This window comes from Triticum urartu, chromosome 7A (genome assembly GCF_056163025.1).
Source record: "Triticum urartu cultivar PI428250 chromosome 7A, HENAU_Tu73, whole genome shotgun sequence".
In the NCBI taxonomy this organism is placed as follows: Eukaryota; Viridiplantae; Streptophyta; class Magnoliopsida; order Poales; family Poaceae; genus Triticum; species Triticum urartu.
Window position 1 is genome coordinate 461,712,084 of NC_141879.1, and position 6,790 is coordinate 461,718,873.

Sequence of the window (6,790 nt, forward strand, 5' to 3'; positions counted from 1 at the left end):
AGATATCTTGAGCACTCCGGAACAAATGAATAGCGAGAAATGAATGAATATGAAGAGCACCAGCAAGAGAGGGTATTTGAAACGAGGAAAAAGGGATATGATCAACACCAAAAGTTTGAATTGGTCCACCAGAGAAGAAAAGAATGAAGAATGATTAACTTGAGGTTCCATTAGAATCTTCATGAGAATCACCGGGTAAGAACACTGAAGGAAAAGAATGGAGAGACTTCCCATCAATAAAAGGATACTTGAATAAGAAATTCGAGTCCTCGGAGAAAAAGGGTGGGTGGGCGGGAAAAACAAAGGCAACTTGGAGACAGATGAAACAAACACCGTTGAGAAGAAGTGATAATAGATCTTGTGAATGTTGAAATGATCGGATCCACTTGAAGAGAAACATGCCGGTGAAAAGAAATTGGCATGACAATCTCGATTATCATGAAGGATTAGTATTCACATAGGAATATGAGAACACCATTTGGGGAAGGTACGGAATCAACATTTGACTTCGAAGCAACTCGAATACCACAACTCAAAAACAAAAACAAAGGATTGGCTTGCAGAATAAGCCAGAACAAACATATGATAGAAATTTCGTCCGAAGTTTTCGTGGTGGGGCCTACACGGGCTCGATCGTACAACACCATCATGTACAAGGCAGTGCACATGACATACGAAGCGTCCCCGAGTCGGCATAGCCAAGGACTCTTTAAGACACAACAAGACCACTGTAAAATCAACCGTGAATAGGCAGACCACTAGACGTCGAACCCCAATTTCATATCATACATCTGTCGGAAAGATATCCTAAGAGCTACTTGAATTCCCACTTATAAACTCCCGAAATTTTCCAGTTATGCAATCAGGTGTTGGGGATACAGGGGAAGCATAATATCTCACCCAAAACTAGCAAATCCTACATCCAGCTGTATCAATCCTTCAACACATAACCAAGAAACCTTCGGAAATCATCTACCTCAACCTTCGAAAAGCATCCGTTATACAAGTTATGGCAATACTCCCGAACTCCCTCCCCAGTACTGGGTGGCGTCGAGGTTATCTCACCAACAACTGCATAGAAGAGATTTTCGATGTCGGCGAAACTAAACTCAGGTATTCCAGAACTGCAATGATAAAATTGTGACGACAACACCTCGGAGCTCAACTCCCCGGGACACTTCCACAACCCCTAAATGACGGGAGGCACCAAGAACAATGTTCTCGTCACAAAACCATCAGAACAATTCCAAGATACCCGCGTGATCCTAAATTTTTTTAGTGAAATTTGAGAAGAGAAGAGTCAAAACTCTACGTCAGGATGCCTTACCAGAGCGATGAAGGGACTGAGGAGTAAAAAGAATTCCTAAACTCTCCGATATATAATTCCTAAAAGACTCAAAACATTTTTCTAGACTCAACTCGTCAGCTAATTCGATCAAGCAGGGGGGGCTCCTAAGGTCGGGGAAGGCTCTGATACCAACTTGTAACGCCCTCGATGCGACTATATCTCCCACGTGTCGAAGCACGACTTAGAGGCATAACCGCATTGAAAGCAATGTCGCAAGTGAGGTAATCTTCACACAACCCATGTAATACATAAGGGAGAGAGATACATAGTTGGCTTACAATCGCCACTTCACACAATTACATGAATAAAGCATTACATCATCCAAATACACTCAAGGTCCGGCTACGGAACCAAAATAAAAGAACCCCAAATGCGACACGGTCTCCGATCGACCCCAACTGGGCTCCACTACTGATCAACTAGAACGAAACAACACAAAGGACAAGATCTTCATCGAGCTCCTCCTTGAGCTTGGTTGCTTCATCTGCACGGACTCATCGGCACCTGCAATCTGGTTTTGGAAGTATCTGTGAGCCACGGGGACTCAGCAATCTCGCACCCTCGCGATCAAGACTATTTAAGCTTATGGGTAAGGTAAAGGTATGAGGTGGAGCTGCAACAAGCGACTAGCATATATGGTGGCTAACATACGCAAATGAGAGCGAGAAGAGAAGGCAAAGCACGTTCGAGAATCTATGATCAAGAAGTGATCCTAGAACAACCTACGTCAAACATTACTCCAACACCGTGTTCACTTCCCGGACTCCGCCGGAAAGAGACCATCACGGTAACACACGCGGTTGATGTACTTTAATTAAGGTCAACTTCAGGTTTTCTATAACCAAATATTAACAAATTCCCATCTGCCCATAACCACTGGCACGGCTTTCGAAAGTTCAAATCCCTGCAGGGGTGTCCCAACTTAGACCATGACAAGCTCTCACGGTCAACGAAGGATATTCCTTCTAGCGGGAAGACTCGATCAGACTCAGAATCCCGGTTTCAAGACATTTCGACAATGGTAAAACAAGACCAGCAAAGCCACCCAGATGTGCCGACAAATCCCGATAGGAGCTGCACATATCTCGTTCTCAGGGCACACCGGATGAGCCAGACGTCGGGTGGGCCAGCCTAGAGTTGCCCCTGGTAGCTCCGGACATCGCTTGGTTTGGACCAACACTCAGAGGAGCACTGGCCAGGGGGTTTGAAATAAAGATGACCCTTGAGTCTACTTCGATGTAGAGAAACAGGAGTCAGAGGCGAGACGGGCAACGCGAGGCGGGGACAGATGAGGCAGGCGTGGGACGAGCGGATTCTAGCCGCCGGCGAAGGATCTAGGCGGGCACAGCGGCAAGGGCCCTGGATGGCGTCTGCTGCAGAAGGAGTCCCGCGAGGTTAGGACGGAGCGGCAGTGGAGTCGCGAGGAACGTAGGGGCCGCGGGTGAGCTCGCTCGGGGAGCTCGTCGGGCGCATCTGGTCGATGTCGAAGCCAACACAGGCGCAGCGAGAGGAGATCGGCCCCTGGCACGTGTGAGGACGGGAAGAAGCGGCGCGGCTCCTTGGCGGCTTGGACTCTGCCGGCCGGAGCGACAGCAGGGAGCTCCTTCTCCCACCGAAGACGGCGACGGGAGGAAAGGGAGAGAGGCGACGCGAAGATGGAGGCGCCATGGCGTGTGCTAGCGGCGCTGGAGGGAGACGAGGGGAAACGGGCAAGCGGCAGCGCTGAAAGGGCATTGAGGGAGAGAGCGGCAGCGAGGGAGCGAAGGGGTGCAGCGCGTGCGTACTGATCCCCTCTGGCGGCGTTGAGGGACGAGGAGGGAGAGAGGGGGAGGAAACAGGGAGGCTAGGGGTTCGGTCGGGCCTTGGCTGGTTCTTGGGCCGGCCGGCCTGAGGCTGTAGCCGGGCCTTAGGGGAAAAAGGATGGGCCACCCTGAGATCTAGGCTGGGCTCTCTCTCTCACTCTAGAACGAAAAAAACAGAGAAGAAAAAAAACAAGAAAGAAAGAAAGAAAAGAGAGAAAAGAAGATGGTAGGAGAAAGAATATATTCTCAAACTCATAAAAAATGAGTCCAATCCAAGAAAATAGGAGTGGGCATGGATGCAAGGTTTAGATTCAAACACATTTGAATTAAATTCAAATGGGTGAATAGGAAGTGGAGGTTTGGAAGGTCCAAAAATGTTCGGTTTTTAGAGGAACCTCGATAAAAGAGATACAGAATTGTGGACAAGATGTGAAGGTCAAACTCGAAGTGGAAATAGGCATGAGGATTATTTTTGCACGTGTGTTATGGTGAATATCAAATTAAAGAAATATTGAATATACCTCCCTACTATTGGGAGGATAGGTTATAAAGAGAAACCACCAAGTGAGTTCCCTCGATTTAAATGGATCGAAGATCCACACAATTTATTTAGTTGAGTTAAGAAAAGAAATGACATGATGGCATGATGGCATGATGCAATGCACATGATGCAATGATGAATGCAAAGAACCAAACAAATCACACGACGAAACCCAGAAACATGGAAGGCATCTGAAGCTCCGGTCTTGGGGCGTCACAATATGCCTGAGGCATGCACAAGTCTACTGAAGGTTGTGAGGCAAACCCAACATATATTGCAGCAAAGAAGGCAAAACATCTTGAAGATAGCGAGACAACCCCAAAGTCATGTCTTGATGCAGTGTCCAAGTTACTTGAGACTAGCAGTCAGACAAGCTCACACAATTCGCTGTCTAAATCAGTTCGACTTCTTCAGTCCCAAGTTCAAGCAGAAAGGAATTCTGCAACTCAACTTTTACTTGAAGTCCTATCTCTAAGGAAGATTGCGGAGAACACCAATGAGAACCTCATTGCTAAACAGCTACGCCTGGAAGCTATGACCGACATGCTAGGCCGGTCTCACAGCCTTGCTCAGTAGCTTGCGCAGCAGCTCACGGGCAAGGCTAACTTTTCTTGAACTGTCTTGGAAGTGGTCTTGGTTCAGTATTATTTCGTTACACTACAATGGTGCCCAGTTTTTGTAATCTTCTTCTTCGTTACGCTTTATGATCATTGGTGGTGAACTTTGATGCCCAATGGATGTAATATACCATAAACCCTTTATTGTATAGTGTAGGTTTATTCTAAGTTACTATGCTGTGATTTCTTTATTGTATAGAGTAGGTTTGTTCTTAATTCCTACTAGTTACCATATATGCCATCATCCGCCATCTGAAAAAATGGCGAAAATCTGATGTAGTCGACCGGGCCGAAACATTTGCCTCTAACGGGCCTGCATTTTAGTAGGACACAATTGGGCCGGCCTGCAACTTTCTTGGGCCTGAAAGGCCATTGGGGCCCTTCACACTTTGTGCCAGACCCACAACTTACACGAGCCTACATTCGTCCCAAAGTTTAGTTGGGCCTTTAGTGGACCCAACGCTTAGTTGGGCCCATGTAGCTTTGGGCCATTAAGAGGGTGAATATTCTGGTGGCCTGTTATGGCCCAGAAGATACAATGGGCCTTTACCGGGCCGAAATGCATGTTGGGCCTCAATTTTCAATAGTCGTCCACCGGCCTTTATCAGGCTGAAATGTGGACCGGGCCATTATTGGCCCAGTTATAGGACGGGCCATTACTAGACCAAAACATATCTCGGTCCTTAGTTGGCCCACTGATATCATGGGCCTTTAAGAGACTGAAAGCTTAGTAGAGGCATCAACGGGTCGAATTATACGACGGGCCTTTAACAGGCCCAAAGTTACGTTGGGCTGAACTATTGCCACCTTGATCACAGGCAGTTAGTGGGCCAGATGTCACGTCGTACCATATATGGCGCATGGGCAGCACAGGCCATTCCCAGGCCGAAAGACACACCGGGCTGAAATGGGCCCATGTCTACATCGGGCCTCTAACAGGCCAAAATATCACTGGGCCATTTTTGGGCCCAAATACTCGGCGGCCAATTAACGTGCCAGATCTGTCTTTGGGCCGTAAATGGGCCATGTTTAAGTAGGCCCCTAGTGGGCTGGCCCACCAGTACCTGAGTAAATACTACGGGCCTTTGACTGGCCGGCCTTTTGACCTATATGGGCCTCTGTTGGGCCCTGCCACATGTCGATGTATCATAGGCATGTCTCCTTCATTGGATGGACGACATCTGGCCCACCAAGGAGCCGACACGTGTTTCCTCCAACCAATGATGATTTTAGACGTGGAAAATCTCCATTGGTCCAGACTGTTAACGGGTTATTGGATCCAAACCGGAACCCGATAGCTTAACGGCGACCCGTTACAGTGATTCCATGTGTCGGTTACCCTTGACAAAAGCACTTCCATGATGCGCCATTTATAGTCATGGAAGTGGACACTTCCGTGATGATAATTTTGGTATTGTCATGGAACACTTCTACGACAACACAGGTATGACTATATTGATTCTGTCATAAAATTGTCATGGATGTACATGCATGACAGAAAACGTGACCTATTGTGACAAACACGTATCATGACAAAGGTGGTTTTGTTTTTGTTTGTGATACTTTCCAGTGATGACCGTAGTTTGAGGAGTTCATGTATGCTTTGATCCGGTTCTCTACTAAAGGAGGCCTTAATATCCCTTAGTTTCCTTATGGACCCCGCTGTCACGGGAGGGTAGGACAAAAGATTGCATGCAAGTTCTTTCCCATAAGCATGTATGACTATTTACAAAATACATGCCTACATTATATTTATGAACTGGAGCTAGTTCTATATCGCCCTAGGTTATGACTATTATATGATGAATATCATCCAGTGAATTCACCGATCCAATGCCTATGAATTTCCCACATATTGCTCTTGCTAAGTTACTACTGCCATTGCTACTGTTACAACTGCTACAATACTGTTACTGTTGTTACCGTTACTATTGCTACTGTTACCACTCCTATCAAAACTATCATATTACTGTGCTACTGATCACCTTGCCGCAGATATTTAATCTCCAGGTGTGGTTGAATTGAAACTCAACTGCTAATACTTACAAATATTCTTTGGCTTCCCTTGTGTCGAATCTATAAATTTGGGTTGAATGCTCTACCCTCAAAAACTGTTGCGATCCCCTATACTTGTGGGTTATCAGTAGCATAATTTCTTTAAGCGTCGTCTAGAGTTTTACTAGCATAATGGATATTCAATTTCTTATCAACCCTTCATATAGTAGAAGATGGGGGCCTGGGACTGCCAGTGGCCCCACAAGGTACTTGGGCGCGCCCAGGGGGTGGCCACGCCCAAGTGCCTTACGGGCAGCTAGTGGGACCCCAGTGGTACTTCATTGCTCTGGTATTTTTAGTATATTTTATAAAAATTCTCCATGAAATTTCCACTCATTTGGAGTTGTGCAGAATATGTATCTCTGATATAGCTTTTTCAGGTCCAGAATTTCAGCTGCCGGTAATCTTCCTCTTCTTGTAAATCTTG